At 48.9% G+C, this 21390-nt stretch overlaps 1 protein-coding gene and 1 pseudogene across 7 annotated transcripts in view; both read left to right on the plus strand.

The window, feature by feature from the left end:
- The window catches only part of ppp1r9a (protein phosphatase 1, regulatory subunit 9A), a 489701-nt gene that overhangs the window by 310652 nt on the left and 157659 nt on the right, over positions 1 to 21390 (plus strand). The window lies entirely within an intron of this gene.
- Positions 250 to 1577, plus strand: LOC140425649 (probable ATP-dependent RNA helicase DDX59 pseudogene; annotated as a pseudogene).

Raw genomic sequence — 21390 nt, forward strand, 5'->3', positions numbered from 1 at the left:
CCATTCAATGGGATCATGGCTGATCCTACATTCCTCACGTCTACTTTCCTGCCCTTTCCCGTAACCCTTGATTCCCTTATTGATGAAGAATCTATCGATCTCAGCCTTAAAAATACACAAGGAACCTGCCCCAGCAGCTCTCTGTGGCAAAGTGTTCCAAAAACACTCAACCCCCTGAGAGAAGAAATTCCTCCTCATCTCAGTCTTAATTTTATTCTAAGACTATGCCCTCTGGTCTGAGACTATCCCATGAGGGGAAACATCCTGTCAACATTTACACTGTCAAGTCCTTTAAGAATCCTGTATGTTTCAATGAGATCACCTCTCATTCTTCTAAATTCCAATAGTCCCAACTTCAGTAACAGCCCGACCTGCCGGCTCGTCCTGGAGTTCGAGCACTGCACCTCCCCGACACCCTGACCGCCAACCTGGCGAGGCTGGGCTACCGCAGCCCCACCCCGGTACAGATGCAGATGTTGCCGCAGGACCTGGTGGGAAAAGATATCCTGGCGGAAGCGGGCATTTGCTCGGGAAGACCGCCGCCTTCCTGCTCCCCATGACCATGGCGGCTCTGTGGGAGAACGAGAAGGCTTCACCTCAGCAGCCCATTGGGTTGGTACTGACTTGCCACTCAGATCGAAGGGCAGGCCAAGGAGTTGATGATGGGTCTGCCCAACATGAGAATGGCACTGCTGGCCGGGAGAATGCCTTTACCCCCTCCAGCCTCACCGCCTCAAACAATGCATTAAGGTTATTATAGCAACCCCAGGGCTGCTGCTGGAAATTCTGAAGCAAAAAGCCGTCAGCCTGTGCGGAATGCTGACTATGGTGGTGGACGATACCATGTTGAAGATGGGATTCCAACAGCAGGTGTTGGATATTCTGGAGAAAATACCAGAGGAGCATCAAACGATTCTGGTCTCGGCCACCATCCCAGCAGGTATCGAGCAACTGGTCACTCAGTTCCTTCAGGACCCGGTCAGGATCACCGTTGGATACATGAACCAGCTTTGTTCCGTCTGATTATCCTGTGGGTGGAGGTACCGTCCAAGAAGAAGAAACTGTTTGAGATCCTGAATGATAGCAAGCTCTTCCACCCTCTCCTATGCTGGTGTTTGTGGATTGCAGACTGGGACCTGATGTCCTATCGATCGCCGTGCAGAAGATCACAGGAATGAAAACAGTGGCCATTCACTCGGACAAGGCCCAACGTGAACGCAATCAGATTGTGCAGGGTCTGCTTCAAGGTAACTACGAGGTTGTGGTGAGCACAGGAGTCCTTGGCAGAGGTTGTCAATTTTGACATGCCGCCTACCATGGACGAGTATGTGCATCAGATGGGGAGAGAAGGACGTTTGAGCCATCGGGGAAAAGCCATCACCTTCGTGAATAACAAAGGCAGCAGACATTTCCTGGAACTGGTGAAGCTGGTGAAGCCAATGGGCACGCTGCTGCCCTCACAGCTCCTCAGAGAGCAGCTGAAGAACAAGCCGCGAGCGCAACAGGACATGGTGAATGGGAAGAGTCAGATGGACATCATCAGAAAACATGCCTGCAGTGTGCTGCAGAAACAATAAGCTGTGACCTGTGGTGAGAGGACAGGCTGGGTTCCTGGCTAACAGTAGCCTGTCTGCTGGCTTTGTTGTCCACTGGACTCCTTCACTGTTTCCTTGGGTCCGAATATAGACAGTGAGAGTGGGCCATGGGAGTGATGCATTTGCAAGAAGCGAGGCCAAAGGATTTGAATTTAAATTCTGAAGATTTTCAAGCATTCTGCATTAAATAAACCTGTCTGATGCTGCAAATATATTGCTGATGATTTGTAAAATGCTTCTATTTGTCTCAACAGCAAAATAGGTAGTGCCAGATCTGTTGGGCATCTTTCCAATTCACCATCATGATCTGCCCTTCGGAGGGATATAGCCTGTCTGTCTCTGTCTGTCTAATGTTATAAAGGTCTATAAGCACAGAAGTGGCCCTACGGCCCACCAGCCAAAAACAACCACCTAAGTATTCTAATCCCATCTCCCAGTACTTGGCCCATAGCCGTGTCTGCCTTGGCATCGCAAGTGCACATCCAAATACTTGAGGGTCTCTGCTTCCACCACACTTTAGCGAGTTCCAGACTCCCACCATCTCTGGGTGAAAAGGATTTTCCTCACATCCCCACTAAGCCTCCTGCCCCTTACTTTAAATCTATGGCTCCTGTTCATTGATCCCTCTATCAAGGGGAAAAGTTTCTTCCTGTCTACTCTAGCTATACTCATCATCATTTTATACATCTCAATCATGTCCATTCAATCTCCTCTGCTCCAAGTAAAACAACCCCAGTCTGTCCAATCTCTCTTCATAGCTAAAACTCTCCAGCCTAGGCAACGTCCTGGTAAATCTCTTCTGCACCCTTTCCAATGCTGTCACATCTCTCCTGTAATGTCGATTCCAGAACTGCACACCATAATCTAGCTGTGGCCTAACCAATGTTTTATACAGTTGCAGCATAACCTCCCTGCTCTTAAACTCTACGACTTGGCTAATAAAGGCAAGTATACCACATGCCTTTTTAATTGCTGTATCCACTTGCCCAGCAACCTTAACAAACCAGCGTACATGCACACCTGGTCCCTCAGATCCTTGGTGCTTCCCAGGGTCCTGCCATTTATCATGTATTCCCTTGCCTTGCTTGTCCAGCCCAAGTGCAATTACCTCACATTTATTTGGATTGAATTCCATTTGCCACTGACCAGCCCGCCTATACCCTCCTGTATTTTAATGCTGCCCTCCTCACGATTTACCATCCCACCAACTTTCGTATTGTCTGTTGTGAGACAACAGACCACACTTGAGGGCTACGTTGCACCTTGGAACCCAAGTATGATCAGAGCTATACGTGAATGCAATCATCCTTTGAGTAGTGGGTTTGCTGCAGGGACCCTACACAAGAATGTCCCCGAGCAATGCACAACCACCACCAATAGTGCCTGAGCCTGCCTGACAGCTATGAGATGGGCTCCAGGGCTACACCTACTCTGTTGTGGACAAGTACAGCAAATGGATAAGAAGCTAACCTCTGCATCACTAATCCACCTGTTCCCGTTGCATCACTAATATAGAATCTGACTGCTTGTGGGGGGGGTTTTGCCCCCTTTTTCTTACACTCAATTTATTTCAAGCACCTAATGAATGACCTGTTAAAATCAATCATGTCCTTGCTAGGGTAGAGTGTGATCACAAACAGAGTTACAAGCAGTTCATACTGATCTTCATCTGTCTCACCTTCCACGCCAATGCTTTCTGTATCCTCTTCGAAGTCTTCAAACAAATATTCGTAGTAGTCATCATTGGATTCAGCATCGTTGGCAATAATTTCTCCTGTAAAATACAACATTGCACACAGAATTATGTGTACACGCATAGTCCGCCAAGTTCAAAGTCGGACTGAAGAAATTAAAGTACGATTCATTTGGTACAGTATTCGTGAGTGCTCGGTGAGTGCTTTGACCTTTGTGCTTCGATTCAGCTTTAATTGCTTTCAACATTGCAGTCGATCTTACAGCCTGTGCACCCCATGATTTCTGCTTCATCAAAGAATGATTTCAGCGGCCGCGAATCCATCTGATATACATTCGTGACCACCTCATTTGTGAAATACTCATTGGGCTTGAACTTAAACTCCAGAGTGAATCTCCACAGCTTTTCATGCTCTGGCCATTTAACGTTCACATCTTGTAGATGCTTTAACATGGGCTCGTCATGCTCCTGTATCATGCCACTGAGCACATGCATGTTCTTGAAAACTATGAACCAGAATTGCGGAATGCTCGCTGGCCGTTCCATCTCTTTGTCTGATTTGTCGTCCTCCACTTGGATTTCTTCTGAATCCTCGTGAACTGTTTACACTCTGATATTCTGTAGGAATCAATAGTGTTCAGCTGGCCAGTTGATTTCTGGGGGACACAGTCGCTCAACTAAGTTCAGGGATTCACATAACTCAACTCCTATGATGGACTTAATGTCCATGTCGACCATATGAAACAGTAACTTGTATCTCATGTCGTCCACGGAGAGCTCAAGTTGACTTGCACCGAAGGTCTCCATTGTTCTTGTTCTGTAGTCCACTGGGAGCCCTGGCCGATCAGCGTTCAGCTGTGGAAAGCAGACTGACTGAGGAGATTAGATCTCATTTTAGTGTCAAGGTTGCATCGAAATAGTGTTGTTCGGACTTCCGGTTGCGGCTATGCGGAGCTAAGTCGCACATTCGGCGGCTCCGCAAAACGGACTTTTGGGCTCTTTTCAGGGCCCCCAACGGCGCTTTTTCGACGTTTCCCGGTGTGGGAAGGAGTCTACAACAGCTCCCCGTCAGTATATGGCTTCAACTAGGAGCGGGGCGACAAAAAAGGTGGTGGTGGACCCGAAGAAGGTGCGAGGGAAGAAGAACAAAATGGCGGCGGGCAGAGACCAGGCAGCGTGGATGCAGTGGGCGGAAGAGCAGCAGGAGGGTATCCAGCGCTGCTTCAGAGAGATTAAAACAGACCTGCTAGAGCCGATGAAGGCGTCTATTGATAAGCTGCTGGAGACACAGACGGCCCAGGGAGTGGCGATCCGCGAGGCTCGACAAAAGGTCTCTGACAATGCGGACGAGATCTTCGGCCTGGCGGTAAAGGTGGAGGCGCACGAGGCGGTCCACAAGAAATGGCAGGAGCGGTTCGAGGAGATGGAGAATCGGTCAGGGCGGAAGTATCTGCGGATTCTGGGCCTCCCGGAGGGGCTGGAGGGGCCGGACGTGGGGGCCTATGTGGTCACGATGTTGAACTCGCTGATGGGAGCGGGGTCCTTCCAGGGGTCCCTGGAGCTGGAAGGGGCCCATAGAGTGGCGAGGAGGGGTCATGCCTAGTCGGTGGGGGAGGGGGGCGGGTAGCCCCCAGATCCGGCTGATAACCCCCAGATCCGGCTGATAACCTGGAATGTAAGGGGACTGAATGGGCCGGTTAAGCGGGCCCGCGTGTTCGTGCACCTGAAGGGGCTCAAGGCGGATGTGGTTATGCTTCAGGAGACACACCTGAAGGTGGCAGACCAGGTAAGATTGAGGAAAGGGTGAGTAGGTCAGGTGTTTCACTCGGGGCTGGATGCCAAAAATCGAGGGGTGGCAATCTTGGTGGGAAAGAAGGTGTCCTTTGAGGCGTCGAGCATTGTGGCAGATAATGGCGGCAGGTACATAATGGTAAGTGGTAAGTTGCAGGAAGAGAGAGAGGGTGGTACTGGTCAATGTGTATGCCCCGAACTGGGACGATGAGGGTTTTAGGCGGCGCATGTTGGGTCGGATCCCAGACTTGGAAGTGGAGGGCCTGATAATGGGGGGAGACTTTAACACGGTGCTGGATCCGGCACTGGATCACTCTAGGTCTAGGACGGGTGGGAAGCCGGCGGCGGCTAGAGTGCTGAGGGGGTCTATGGACCAGGTGGGAGGGGTGGACCCTTGGAGATTTGCAAGGCTGGGGGCTAGGGAATTTTCATTCTTCTCACATGTCCAGAAGGCTTATTCACGAATCGACTTTTTCATCTTGAGTAGGGCGTTGATAGCGAGAGCAGCGGATACTGAGTATTCGGCAATAGCCATTTCGGACCACGCCCCGCATTGGGTGGACTTGGAGATGGGGGAGGAGAGGGACCAGCGCCCGCTGTGGCGCTTGGAGGTGGGGCTGTTGGCGGACGAGGAGGTGAGCGAGCGGGTCCGAGGAAGTATAGAGAGGTACTTGGAGACCAACAACAACGGGGAGGTCCGAGTGGGGATGGTAACGGAGGCACTGAAGGCGGTGGTGAGGGGAGAGCTGATCTCCATTAGGGCCCACAACGAGCGGAGGGAGCGGGGTGAGAGGGAGAGGCTGGTGGGGGAGATGGTGAGGGTAGACAGGAGGTATGCGGAGGAGCCCGAGGAAGGATTGTTGAGGAAGAGGCGCAGCCTCCAGGCCGAATTCGACCCGGTGACCACCAGGAAGGCGGAGATGCAGTGGAGGAAGGCCCAGGGGGCGATCTACGAGTTTGGGGAATAGGCAAGCCGGATGCTGGCACATCAGCTTCGGAAGTGGGACGCAGCTAGGGAGATCGGAGGAGTTAAGGACAGGGGAGGGAGTGTGGTGCGGAGTGGAGCTGGCATCAATGGGGTCTTCAGTGACTTCTACGAGGAATTGTACCGATCCGAGCCCCCACGGAAGGAGGGAGGGATGGGCCGCTTCCTGGACCAATTGAGGTTTCCAAAGGTGGAAGAGGGACTGGTGGCGGGATTGGAGGCCCCGATTGGGCTGGAGAAGCTGATCAAAGGGATAGGAAGCATGCAGGCTGGGAAGGCACTGGGGCCAGACGGTTTCCCGGTCGAATGCTATAAAAAATATATGGACCTGTTGGGCCCGCTGTTAGTTAGGACCTTCAATGAGGCAAGGGAGGGGGGGGCTTTGCCCCTGATGATGTCCCGGGCACTGATCTCCTTGATCCTGAAGCAGGACAAGGATCCCTGCAGTGTGGGTCTTACAGACCGATTTCCTTGCTAAATGTAGATGCCAAGGTGCTAGCGAAGGTCTTAGCCTTGAGGATTGTGTGCCGCAGATCATCCATGAAGACCAGACGGGGTTTGTGAAGGGGAGGCAGTTGAACGCGAATGTGCGGAGGCTTTTCAATGTTATCATGATACTGGCGAGGGAGGGGGAGGCGGAGATAGTGGTGGCGATGGACGCTGAGCAAGCCTTTGATAGGGTAGAGTGGGGGGACCTGTGGGAGGTGCTGAAGAGGTTCGGGTTTGGGGAGGGGTTTGTCAGGTGGGTTAGGCTGTTGTATGAGGTCCCGAAGGCGAGTGTGGCCACAAACAGGAGGAGGTCCGAGTACTTTTGATTGCACCGAGGGACGAGACAGGGGTGTCCCTTATCCCCCCTGCTCTTCGCACTGGCGATTGAACCCCTGGCTATGGCACTGAGAGAGTCGAGGAACTGGAGGGGGTTGGTGCGGGGTGGGGAGGAGCATAGGGTGTCACTTTATGCGGACGACCTGCTGCTGTATGTGGCGGACCCGGTGGGAGGAATGCCGGCGGTAATGAGGATTCTTAGGGAGTTCGGGGACTTTTCGGGGTACAAGCTCAACATGGGGAAGAGCGAGCTGTTCATAGTTCACCCAGGGGACCAGGAGAGGGGGATTGGCGAGCTCCCACTAAAAACGGCGGAGAGGAGCTTCAGGTATCTGGGAGTCCAGGTGGCCAGGAGCTGGGGGGCCCATCATAGGCTTAATTTTACAAGGCTGGTGGAGAAAATGGAGGAGTTCAAGAGGTGGGACGCGTTGCCGCTGTCCTTGGCGGGTAGGGTGCAGTTAATCAAAATGACGGTGCTCCCAAGGTTTTTGTTCCTGTTCCAGTGCCTCCCCATGTTTATCCCGAAGGCTTTTTTCAGGCGGGTTAACAGGAGTATAATGGGGTTTGTGTGGGCGCCTCGGACTCCGAGGGTGAGAAGGGTATTCCTGGAGCGGAGTAGAGATAAGGGGGGACTGGCGCTACCCAACCTTTGTGGATATTACTGGGCCGCCAATGCGACGATGGTGCGCAAGTGGGTGATGGAGGGGGAGCGGGCTGCATGGAAGAGGCTGGAGACAGCGTCTTGTGTGGGTACGAGTCTGAGGGCGCTGGCAACGGCGCCGCTGCCGCTCCCTCCAAGGAGGTATACCACGAGCCCGGTGGTGGTGGCTGCCCTCAAAATTTGGGGGCAGTGGAGGCGGTACAGCAGGGAAGTGGGGGCCTCGGCGGGGACCCCATTACGGGGGAACCACCGGTTCGCCCCAGGAAGAACAGGTGGAGGATTTTTGGGGTGGCACAGGGCAGGGATGCGAAAGCTGGGGGACCTGTTTGTGGACGGGACGTTCGCGAGCCTGGGTGAGCTGGAGGAGACGGACGGGCTCCCCCCGGGGAACACCTTCAGGTACTTACAGGTAAAGGCGTTTGTCAGGCGGCAGGTGGGGGAATTCCCGCGGCTACTGCTACACACAGTATAGGACAGGGTGCTCTCGGGGGGGGGGGGGGGGGGGGAGATCACGGAAACTTATCAGGTGATGCAGGAGGAGGAGGAGGCCTCGGTGGTGGAGGTAAAAGGTAAGTGGGAGGAGGAGTTGGGAGAGGAAATTGAGGAAGGGACGTGGGCAGATGCCCTAGGGAGGGTGAACTCTTCCTCATCGTGCGCGAGGCTCAGCCTCATACAGTTTAAGGTGCTGCACAGGGCACACATGACCGGGACAAGGATGAGTCATTTTTTGGGGGGTGAGGACAGGTGTGTTAGGTGCTTAGGGAGCCCAGCAAACCACACCCATATGTTCTGGGCATGCCCAGCGCTGGAGGAATTTTGGAAGGGCGTAGTGAGGACGGTGTCAAGGGTGGTAGGATCCAGGGTCAAGCCGGGCTGGGGGCTTGCAATATTTGGGGTGGCAGAGGAGCCGGGAGTGCAGGAGGCAAAAGAAGCCGGAATTCTGGCCTTTGCGTCCCTGGTAGCCCGGCGAAGGATTCTTCCTCAGTGGAAGGATGCGAGGCCCCCAAGCGTGGAATCCTGGATCAACGATTTGGCGGGGTTTATTAAGTTGGAGAGGGTGAAATTCGCCTTGAGAGGGTCGGTACAAGGGTTCTTTAGGCGGTGGCAACCGTTCTTAGACTCCCTGGCAGAGCGGTAGACATTGGTCAATGGCAGCAGCAACTCCGGGGGGGGGGGGGGTCACTTAATTTTTTTGTTTTTGTTATTTACACTGGAGGGTCTGAGGGGTGTATATACTTGTATTAAGTCGGGGTGTTAATGTTAATTTATTATTTATGTACAAGGGGGGGGTATGGAGGGTTGTTTTTCTGGACTGTGTTTTGTACTTAACCCTGTTGGGTTCCTTTTTCATTTTGTTATTGATATTTTATGAAAACCTTTAATAAAAATTATTTTTAAAAAAGAAAGAAATAGTGTTGTTCAGAAACACCATTAATTTCTACCTGGTTGTAATGGTTTCTGGAGAATCCTTACCAGCTTCAGTCTTATTTGAAATTTTGTTTTCATCTTTTTTGTTTGGACTCTTCTGGTCCTTCGTTGCAGTGAGATCGATGAAAAATTGTTTGTCTGGATTTATCTCATCAACCACATTTACTGATCTTATATGGTCCATTGTAGGACGCTCAAAACATTGATTTGCAAAATGTCCAATATGGCCATACCTGGAACAGACTTTACCAAAGGCAGGACATTGCCGTGGGCCATGTCGCGTGCCACACTTTTCCACAAGATTGCGGCTCCTGTCGGCTGCTTAAAATGGCCACCCGCACTGAGTCCACGTTTCTTCATGACGTGCGTCACAACACTAATCGCGCTAGCATCTTCCTCTGAGTTGGCACCAAAATTCTTCGAGCAGAGTGTATTAATTTGTCACTAGCCTGACAAATCTTTATTGCTTGTTCCAGTATCAAATCTTCCTCCTGCAACAACCTCTCCCGGAGCTTATCATTAGCTACACCAAAGACAATTTGGTCACAGATGAGCGAAGATTTCAGGCTACTGAAGTTGCATGACTGGGCCTTCAGCCTCAAGTCGGTGACAAAACTGTTGAACGATTCGGCAGGTTTTTTGAGTACGCATGCGGAACAGGTATCTCCCAAATGTCTCATTCGTTTTGGGGGTGCAATGCCGATCAAAGTACCTACTGACTTCATCATATCACTTGCTGTCCTCCTCGTTGTGCATGTTATACAATTCAATTGCCTGTAAACCTACCACCATTAACAGCCAGGTTATTCGTCTTTCATCAGGCTGAGCCTGCAGGCCTAGGGCCGAAACATAGAGTTTGAACTGTTGCTTGAAGAGCTGTCCGTTTACATCTACATTACCGGATATCTGAAGCCGGTAGGGTGGCTTTCAGTCCGTCCATCTCTCACGTCAGCGTCTTATAGTGCGTTGATTCGCCACAGGCTGCAGTTCACCAGATCGGTCTTTCTGCCGAATTTTAACTTTGTCACTGCTGTTGTTATCTTCACATCTTCAGCACTCTTGGTACCATGTTGTGTTTTGTGTTCAATGTCTAGCAAGGAATCTACCAAATAACTTGTGACTTGTCCAAACCTGGATCTTTATTGAATCACACAAGATAACTATTGGTTACAGAGCAAGTTATCATGGAGTTTCTTTGTACTCCTCTGGAACTACCCTAGGCACGACTGTCCACTTGTACATCTTATAACTATCTGCTGATGACCGTATGTGCCCCCACTTATATTGGAGTGCCTTGTCACATGACCACTATCTTGAGACTGCATGGTTTGTCTGTACCGCCACCTGCTGATTGGAGGTCGCACCACCAGCCATCTATGATATTGCTTACAGGCATATAACCATACCATTGTCTTCAGTAGATTTAGCCTTGTCAATGGCCTCAGAAACAACTCTCCCAATATTGGCCAGCACCATCCCTTTCACGGGGGTTCGAACATGCTGGTGCAGCTCTCCTCCCCTGGTCAGTTCCTGCTGCCTCCTGGTGTGTGCCCCCTTCTCCTGCAAGATATGGAGAGAAATGTGACAGTGAGTGTTGTGCAATATTTGTGAATGATGTGATATCATGATTGAATTTCTGCTATTGTGTGCAGTCTGAGATGTGCATAAGCAACTTGTAATTGTTCAAAGTGGGCGAGGTAAAGCATTTCAAAGTAAGGTTGAGTCCTGATTCAAAGAGATTGTTGGTAAATGAGTGATAGGGATGAATTGAATTGAGCAGTGGATGGTGGTTAGGTATGACGTTTGAAAATGCATTCAGGAGCTTCCGGTAGCGGCTATGAGGGAGTAAGTCGCACATTTGGTGGCTCTCGATCCGGTCGGACTTTTTGGACCTTTTCCCCCAACTTTTTTGTTATTTTGAGTGCTGATTCTGAAGGCATAGGCACTCAGGCATGGACTCCAGATATAGGTGTATGGAGTTAAGAAACAGAAAGAATCGCAAACAGTTGGATAAGTGGGCAAACAAGGGCAGTGGAGAAGCTGCTGCTGAGGACAATATGGCCGATGTCCGGACCCCGGTGCAGACAGCCCAGCCAACAACGGAGCATCTGCTGAAGGTCATCCAAGAAGGCGTCGCCGCGCTGAAACGGGACAGTTTAGACCCGATCCAGAAATCAATCGAGCGCCTGGAGCACAGGCTGGATGCCCAGGATCGGACGATCCAGAAGCTGGAGAAGGCGCTGGAGGAGCAGGAGGATCACGAAACGGTGGTGGAGGTGGAGATGGAGAGGCTGAAAGACCAACACAAAAGGCTTCTGGAAAAGGTGGAGGACCTGGAAAATAGGTCCCGTTGGCAGAATTTGAGAATCGTCGGTCTCCCGGAGGGGGCTGAGGGAGAGGCTGCCGCCCAGTATGTGGCAAACATGTTCCAGAAGCTGTTGGGGAATGATGTCTTCCCTCGTCGATTGGAGGTGGACAGGACACAGAGAGTGCTGGTGAGGCAGCCGCGAGCGCCCCCCCCCAGAGATGGTGGTCAGGTTCCACAGGTTCCTGGACAAGGAGCGGGTGGGCCAAGTGCATGCGGAGCTGCAATTGGAACAATAGCCTTGCGCATCTACCAGGACCTGAGCGTGAAGGTGGCCAGAAGGCGAGCAGGCTACAGGCAAGTCAAAGGGATTCTGTTTAAGAAGCAGGTGAAGTTTGGGCTGCTGTACCCGGCATGCCTCTGGGTCACGCACGAGGGATGGTACCATTACTTTGAGGAGCCCGAGGACGCGATGGACTTCGCCAAGAGAGAAGGGCTGGTGCCGAACTACGGACTTTTGGACTTAAGTTAAAAAGTTACTAAGCGATGTTTATAAGTGTCTGTTGTGTCGTGGTTTTTTTTTTTCTCTTCTGTATTCGAGTTTTCGCTGGAAAGGAGAGACGTTAAGGTATTTGGTGCTGGGGGCTTTTTGTGTTCTGATCGAGGTAGTTGGAAGTGCCTATTACTTATTTTGTATTATTTGATTTGCACTAGCATCGGGGTTTTCTTTGTTCCTTGTTTTTTATTTCAGAGCAATTGCTCGAGGATAGCTGGTTTGGGGGAGTGGTGCTGATGGGTGGGGGGGGGGAATGGGTCAGAGGGAACATTAGGTGTAGACTTGTTGGCGCCGGAATCGAGAGTAACCAGGCTAGCTGGGTGAACTGGTCTACGGAAGCCAGGTGGGGGGTGTGTATATAGCTAGTTTATGGCAGGGGTTAGGTTACAGGGTGTTGTTGCTAGGGGGGGGAGAAGGGGGTAGTTGATCTGTTGACGAGGGAGGGACTTGGGTTTGGTAACATGCAGGAGGTTGGAGGTGGAGGCTGCCAGGAGGCGGGCCATGGGAAGCACGACACAGGCACTAGGGGCAGCCCCAAGAAAGGAGATGGCTGATTGGCGAGTGGGGGGGCACAGTGCCCCTCAACCAGGCTGATCACCTGGAAAGTTAGAGGGTTAAACAGGCCGGTAAAGAGGGCACGTGTGTTCGCGCATCTGAGGGCGCTGAAGACAAGTGTAATAATGCTTCGGGAGACTCATCTGAAAGTAGCTGACCAGGTCAGATTAAGGAAGGGTTGGATTAGCCAGGTCTTATACTCCGGGCTGGACACTAAAAGCAGGGGGGTCGCGATTTTGGTGAACAAACGGATGCAATTCGAGGTGGGTAGCACAATCTCGGATGGGGGAGGCAGATTGGTCATGGTGAGTGGCAGGCTCGAGGGGATGAGGGTAGTTTTGGTCAATGTATATGCCCCAAATTGGGACGGTGTGGAGTTTATTAAGAGACTGCTGGGGAAGATACCTGACCTGGACTCGCACAGGCTGATTATGGGAGGTGATTTTAACACAGTCCTTGACCCTGGCCCAGACCGGTTGTGTTCAAAATCGGGTAAGGTGCAGGCAATGGCAAAAGAACTGAGGGGGCTCATGGAGCAAATGGAGGGGGCTGATCCATGGAGGGCTAGTCGGCCGACAGGGAAGGAGTTTTTGTTCTATTCACATGTTCATAAGGTGTATTCCCGAATTGATTTTTTCATCATGAGCAGGGATTTGCTGGCGGGGGTGACAGACGTAGAATATTCGGCGATCGCTATTTCGGGCCATGCTCCACACTGGGTTGATTTGCAGGTCTGTAAGGAAAGTTTTCAGCGCCCTGAATGGAGGCTAGAGGTCGGTCTGTTGGCGGACAAGGCGATGTTGAGAGGGTGAGGAAATGTATGCAAATTTACCTGCAGGTCAATGACACGGGAAGTCTCAGCTGCGGTGCTCCGGGAGGCGCTGAAGGCAGTGGTGAGAGGGGAGCAGATCTCGATTCGAGAACATAGGGACAGGACAGACAGGGCAGAAATGGACCGACTGGTGAAGGAGATTTTACAGATAGACAGGAGATATGCGGAGACCCCTAGGGTAGAGCTTTTAAGGGAACGACAAAGGCTACAGACTGAGTTTGTGTTGTTGTCCACAGGTAAGGCTGTGGAGCAGCTTAGGACGGCGAGGGGTGCGATTTATGAGCACGGGGAGAAAGCCAGTAGAAGGCACAGCAACTGAGGAAGAGGGAGGCGGCCAGGGAAATAGGGAAGGTAGTCGACGGGGGGGAAAGTTGGTAGGGCTGAACAAGGTGTTCAGGGACTTCTATAGTAAGCTTTATACCTCGGAACCCCCTGGGGGCCAGAGGGGATCAGGCGCTTTCTGGATGGACTGACCTTCCCAAAAGTGGGTAGGGGGTTGGTAGACGGACTGGGGGCCCCGATTAGGACCGAAGAAATATTGGAGGGCTTGAGGGCCAGGCAATCGGGTAAGGCCCCGAGGCCGGATGGGTATCCGGTGGAGTTTAATAAAAAGTTTTCTGAGATAGTGGGGCCGGTGCTGGTTATGGTTTTTAATGAGGCAAGAGACAGAGGGGTGCTATCCCCGACGATGTCATAGGCCACCATCTCCCTGATACTGAAACAGGACAAAGACCCGGAGGCATGTGGGTCCTATAGGCCGATCTCTCTGCTCAATGTAGATGCTAAAATACTGGCCAAGCTCTTGGCTGCTAGGATTGAGGATTGTGTGCCGGACGTTATTATGGAAGATCAAACCGGGTTCGTCAAGGTCAGGCAGTTGGTGGCCAACTTAAGAAGGCTGCTGAATGTAGTCGTGATGCCCCCGGAGAGTAGGGAGGTAGAGGTAGTTGTGGCAATGGATGCCGAGAAAGCTTTCGACTGGGTTGAACGGGACTATTTATGGGAGGTGCTGGGACGATTTGGATTCGGGGAGGACTTTATCGACTGGGTCAGGCTGTTGTACCAGGCTCCGGAGGCTAGTGTAAGGACGAATAGCACGACGTCTGACTATTTTAGACTGTACTAAGGGACAAGGCAGGGGTGCCCCCTCTCCCCACTGCTGTTTGCACTAGCAATAGAGCCGCTGGCAATTGCCCCGAGAGCTCTTAGGGGTTGGAAGGGGCTGGTGGGGGGGGTTGAACACAGAGTTTCGTTGTACGCCGATAACCTGCTCTTGTACATCACGGATCCAGTAGCTGGGATGGATGAAATCATGGGAATCCTGAGGAAATTTGGCCGGTTCTTGGGGTATGTACTGAACATGGCAAAAAGTGAGTTGTTTGTAGTCCAGGCGAGGGGCCAGGCGGGTCGGCTGAGGTGGCTGCCGTTTAAGTTAGTAGGGGACAGTTTTAGATACTTAGGGATACAGGTGGTGCGGGACTGGGGCCGGTTGCACAAATTGAACTTATCTCGGTTGGTGGGGCAAATGAGGGTCGAGTTCCGGAGGTGGGATGCGCTACCACTGACACTAGTGGGGAGAGTGCAGACGGTTAAAATGACGATCCTCCCGAGATTCCTCTTCGTATTCCAGTGTCTCCCCATTTTCATTCCGCGGTCCTTTTTTAATCAGGTCAATAAAATGATTATGGGATTTGTGTGGGCAGGAAAGTCCCCACGATGCTCGAGAGGAACCGAGGGGAAGGGGGGCGGGTGCTGCCAAACTTTAGTAATTACTACTGGGCGGTCAACATAGCTATGATAAGGAAGTGGGTGGTGGGTGCAGGGTCGGTTTGGGGGCGGATGGAGGCCGCTTCGTGCAGGGGCACCAGTTTGGCAGCCCTGGTTACGGCGCCCCTGCCGCTCCCGCCGGCGCGGTACTCCACCAGCCCTGTAGTGGTACCGACTTTGTGGATTGGGTCCAATGGAGAAGGCATGTGGGGGAAGTGAGAGCATCAATTTGGTCCCCAATTTGCGACAATCACCGGTTTGCCCGGGGAATATGGACGGTGGGTTCCGAACGTGGCGGAGGGCTGGGATTGAGAGGATGGGGGATCTGTTCTTGGAAGGGAGCTTCCCGAGCATGAGGGCGCTAGAGGAGAAATTTGGGCTGGCGAGAGGGAATGATTTTAGGTACTTGCAGGTGCGGGACTTTCTACGCAGACAGATTCCATCCTTCCCACGCCTGCCACTTGGGAGGATCCAGGACAGTGTAGTGTCCAGTGGTTGGGTGGGGGAGGGGAGGGTCTCGGATATATATAAAGAACTGATGGGGCAGAGGAGATGCAGATCGAGGAGCTGACGCTAAGTGGGAAGAGGAGCTCGGAGGTGAGATAGAAGAGGGCTTATAGGCGGAGACGTTGAGCAGGGTTAACGTGACTACAACATGCGCTAGGCTCAGCCTGATTCAATTCAAGGTCGCCCAACATAGATTAGGGGGTAGTTAGGTGGGTCCTTGTAGGAGGGGAGCTGGTTTTTGCACTATGTTGATTGCCCTTTGCACATTGTTTTGTATTGTTGTTGTTTACTATACCAAAATGCCACAATAAAATTGTTTATCAAAAAAAAAAGAAAATGCATTCAGTAGCCTTGGTAAATTGTGTGAGATCATGACACTACTTCTGGGTCTGCACCCAGGTCCTTCGGGCTGTCTGTTCCTATTGCCTTCTCATCATATGGTTGGAAAGTTTCTTGCCCCCTTGAATCCTCCTCCCTGCCACCTTCTCCGCCAAGATCTTCAGTGCAGTGTTCAGAAACCTGGGTGCCTGCCCTCTCCCATGGTCAGCTGTTCTTCACTCTTCTCCTTCCAGGTCATATTCAACTGTAGAATGAATTCCAGAAACTGGTGCAAACACAATGGGTGGGATTTTCCACGCATGTTATGAGGTGGCGGAGGCAGCCCAGCATTGGCTGGTGGCGAAATCTTCTGACCCCGCTGTCAAAGGGTATTCCTGTCGATTGCACTGCTTGCCACCAGGATTCCAATGGCATTGGCGCGCTGTCGGTGGGACTGGAAGATCCGACTGGCATGAATGGCTGGAAAATTCCGGCCAGTGCATTTCCTCTTTAGGAGATGCAGATTCCAGCTTTAAATAATGCAAGACAGTCATGATATTGACACTGCAGCCATTAAACAGTGGAGAGGACACTGCTGCACGCTGAAATTATTAAAATGAGCAAGCAGCACAAACGGATAACAGGTTGATATGCATTGTGCCCATTTTTGAGGGCTAATCAATTTAATCATCATTTTCTCCAATTGCCCGATTTAATATGTTGTTTTTCATTTTTCATTACTGTTGCTTTATTTTTAAGCAATATTCAATTATTACGCCCTAAAATAATTTCTGTTTCTTAAATACTTACCTTTATCTCTCTCTGTACTCTGACCTTCATTCTCGTCCCTTTTTCTTATCTTTGTGTTGCTATTATTTCTCACTGATCCCTCCTTTACTAGTTTAAAACCCTCTCCTATCCTATTTATTTTTTTCTAGAACGTTAGTCCTCGCCCCTTTCAGGGGCAGTCCATTCTAGCAATACAGCTCTGTCCTATCAAGGGCCCTTTTCCATGAATTTGCAGCACACATACAGCTCCAATTCATTTCAAACCTAAATTAGGATATATTTCTCCTTTTTATGAATACTGAGTCAATGGGGATTAATCTGTTTATGTCTACAGTTGTAGATAGCTGTATTAGGCTAGATTTATGTAAGTTTTATGTAGCTGAAATTCTCCTAATATCTGTTGTCAACCATTTTTAGAATACTGAGCATGATTTTCGTGGAACCAGAAGGAATCGCAACAATTGTTCCTTTCAGAAGGTTTGTTATTTTGCAGGAAATCTGATTTTGTATATCCGTGTTGTTTGCCAACTTTACTACTACTCACCAGCATGCAGTTTGTGCAATGCAATCAACATTTCATTGTTAGCTTGAAATTCTTATCTAAGAGCTACTTGTTAAGACTGTTATGAATTATTATATCTTCATTTGTGTTCAATATATAACTTCTCTTTTCTTGCAGAGTACATTCATTAATGGTAGGTACTCATATTTTAGAGAAGTCGTCATTTTTGCCTATCCTCTTTCAATGTAGATATTGAAAGTAGAAACACCAGATTCTAATTCCAACATTTATAAAGGCAAAACTATTGGTATTTGCAATATATGATACATAATAGTTTTGAGTGTTGAACATTTTTTTGAAGCTGTCAAACTGTGAAATTTGTTTTCTTTAAAATATTTGTTTCCTCCGCTTACCATGGATAAAGGCAACATGCAAAAGAGGGAATTAAAGGGGCGCTTACCTCTCTGACTGTCCCAGCTAAGACCATGTGACTTCCCTGCTGTGCTTCTATACACAGTGCCATTGCGTTACAACTTTTGATGTTTTTGGCTCCATCCCTTATATTTATACTGCTTAAATAAGATAGTGCTGTTATTGTTTTTTGCCTATTGGTCATGGATAATTTGTATAAAGAGCGTTTTTTTCTATTCAATTTCTATTTAATATGATTATATCTGAGTTCTGAGAACAGTTTTTGTTGCTGGGCAGGGGTGATTCCGTCCTTTAGAATATTGCATTTTGTTCAAGTTTTGCCAATGTTTGCCAATAGGTTATTGGTGATAATGAGGATCAACTGGCTTGTGAACATTTAATCTAATATTTAATGGATTGATTCACTCTCTGGTGAAGCATTACATGCATGGAAAGACTTTTCACTCCTATGATGAAAAACTAGTTGGCAATAAAATCATTGATATATTAACAGAAAAAGCTGGAAATGGTCAGAAGGCCATGCAACATCTGTGGAGAGAGAAACAATTAATGTTTCAGGCCAATGACATTTCATTATTGGGTTTGATGCACAAACTGAATCCGCCCTCCAAATCCACAAAAGAGATCGAAGAATACTCTTTCAAATTTAAAAAAAATCCTTGCTCTGATGCATGACTTTGATCGAGATCAAAGCACCCAGTTAGTCACTGGGATATTTTCAGAGAAGGCATGCCTTCCACACAATGCAAAATCTGTTTTAAAGGTGCAACCCTACTAGGTTTCTGAGACAGCTGTGCTTTTTATTGAGTGTTGGACAGGCTGTAGTTTCAAGTGACCAATGAGATGGCTTTAAATTCAGCCACCTTTCTGATTAGAGTCTAAACCATTTGAACTGTCCTTTGGCAGCAAAAATAAGTTATTAGAAAATTCAGAGGAAACTGGAGAGTTAGTCAGAAGCTACATTAAATGTCTGCATTGACATATCCTTGAACATCAGAGGATTTTCTGAATGTTACAGAGTAATGAAAGACAAGACCAATAAATTAGCCATCTAAAAATGTATGACTTACCACAGGATATAACGTTTGCCATGCATGGTGGAACTACACTGGATGCTAAAAAAACATTAGCTTCATTTTGTTACGCAATATTTATTTTGCTCCTTTGGGTACAAAATACATAATGCTACAGATTTAAAATGTTTGTTTTTTTGTTCTGCGTTTCCCAAAATATGGAATGAGAAGAAAAATATTATAAATGTTAAATTGAATTTGTATAAAGCGGTGCTACACAGACTTGAGTCAATTCCCCAGAGGTGGACAGTGCCGCTGATACCAATGAAGAACGCTGCACAGGTTGTGGCCCCCTGCGCTGGTCAACTGATCAATCTTTGCAGTACTACTTAAAAAGACGCTGATAATAATGATTTTTTTTCCCACCTTAAAGGTCACAGCTGAATTTTAGTTTCTTCATCATGAGACCTGATTTTGTGACATCCACAGACTTATTTTAGATTATTTCTTAATAGCTGTGATTTATTAAATTATTTCACAGAGCAATATATCTATTGAGTGGCGCGGTGACACAGTGGTTAGCCTCACAGCTCCAGGGTCCCAGGTTCAATTCTGGCCTCGGGTGACTGTGTATATTTGCACTTTCTCCTTGTGTCTGCGTGGGTTTCCTCCAGGTGCTCCAGTTTCCTCTCACAGTCCAAAGGTTAGGTGGATTGGCTGTGCTAAATTACCCCTTAGTGTCCAAAAGGTTAGGTGGGGTTACGGGGATATGGTGGAGATGTGGGTCTGGATAGGGCTCTCTTTCCAAGGGCCGGTGCAGACTCAATGAACCGAATGGCCTACTTCTGCACTGTAAATTCTATGAGTCTTTGATTAAAAATAAAACAGAAAAATGCTGGAAAAATTGTGGAGAGAAACACAGTTAACGCTTCAAACCCATTGACTCTTCAGAGCGAGAGAAAGGGAGAAGTTGGTTTTATCAGTACAGTCTGAAGGTTAACACTTGTAGTATTGTGGCAATCTTCCTTCCATATTTTTAATTCCCCCATAAACTCTTAAGAATTGCAACTGTGTCTTGCATCCAATGTGTCATTGGATTCATGGGGGCTGAGAACAGGGTCTAAAGCATGGGCCATTCTCTGCAACCCCACCCCTGTGTTCCACCACTTTAGATAACTTCCACTACTTGTTTTCCTGCAAAATGACTTTAAAGGAAAAGATAAATTACTAAGAAATTTAGCTTTTCTTTTAGGAATGGAAACATGACATTCACCGCTGAGCCTTAAAAATTGATGCTCCTTTCTTGCAAGATTGTCAGAAGTCCAATTTGCGATAAACGTCATGCTCAGTGGATATCTTAGTCAGATATTCAGAATTTCTTCTGAAATGGTTGAACACACAGTTCTTGATTTACTTGAAACATGTAAAGCTTTCCTCTCCTGATGCCACGGTTACTGGCGTAATGAAGGTCTATCAGATTACTATTGTAAATATAGTTGACCATCTCGAGCAGCGAGATGAAACCAGTTTTTAGAGCCAAGTGTTTGTAACGTTTACTTAAAGTTTTCATCTTTATGGCCATCCCCATTTTTTTTGATGTTATAAACAAACTGTAGAAGGTTTCCAGCTGAGAAAATTGTTTATTTAGGGGGGTCCAGCTATGTTAGGACTATGTAGCATATAACATAGAACATTACAGCACAGTATAGGCCCTTCGGCCCTCGATGTTGCGCCGACCTGTGAAACCACTCTAAAGCCCATCTACACTATTCCCTTATCGTCCATATGTCTATCCAATGACCATTTCAATGCCCTTAGTGTTGGCGAGTCCACTACTGTTGCAGGCAGGGCAATCCACGCCCTTACTACTCTCTGAGTAAAGAACCTACCTCTGACATCTGTCTTATATCTATCTCCCCTCAATTTAAAGGTATGATGATGATGATGATGATGTCCCCTCGTGCTAGACATCACCATCCGAGGAAAAAGGCTCTCACTGTCCACCCTATCCAATCCTCTGATCATCTCGTGTGCCTCAATTAAGTCACCTCTTAACCTTCTTCTCTCTAATGAAAACAGCCTCAAGTCCCTCAGCCTTTCCTCATAAGATCTTCCCTCCATACCAGGCAACATTCTGGTAAATCTCCTCTGCACCCTTTCCAATGCTTCCACATCCTTCCTCTAATGCAGCAACCAGAATTGCACGCAATACTCCAAATGCGGCCGCACCAGACTTTTGTACAGCTGCAACATGGCCTCATGGCTCCGAAACTCAATCCCTCTACCAATAAAAGCTAACAGACCGTACGCCTTCTTAACAACTCTCTCAACCTGGGTGGCAACTTTCAGGGATCTATGTACATGGACACCGAGATCTCTCTGCTCATCCACACTACCAAGAATCTTACCATTAGCCCAGTACTCTGTCTTCCTGTTATTCCTTCCAAAATGAATCACCTCTCACTTTTCTGCATTAAACTCCATTTGCCACCTCTCAGCCTAGCTCTGCAGCTTATCTATGTCCCTCTGTAACTTGTAACATCCTTGTGCACTGTCCACAACTCCACCGACTTTAGTGTCATCTGCAAATTTACTCACCCATCCTTCTACGCCCTCCTCCAGGTCATTTATAAAAATGACAAACAGCAGTGGCCCCAAAACAGATCCTTGTGGTACACCACTAGTAACTGGACTCCAGTCTGAACATTTCCCATCAACCACCACCCTTTGTCTTCTTCCAGCTAGCCAATTTCTGATTCAAACTGCTAAATGACCCTGAATCCCATGCCTCCGTATTTTCTGCAGTAGCCTACCGTGGGGAACCTTATCAAACGCT

Source organism: Scyliorhinus torazame, chromosome 6, assembly GCF_047496885.1.
Source record: "Scyliorhinus torazame isolate Kashiwa2021f chromosome 6, sScyTor2.1, whole genome shotgun sequence".
NCBI lineage: Eukaryota > Metazoa > Chordata > Chondrichthyes > Carcharhiniformes > Scyliorhinidae > Scyliorhinus > Scyliorhinus torazame.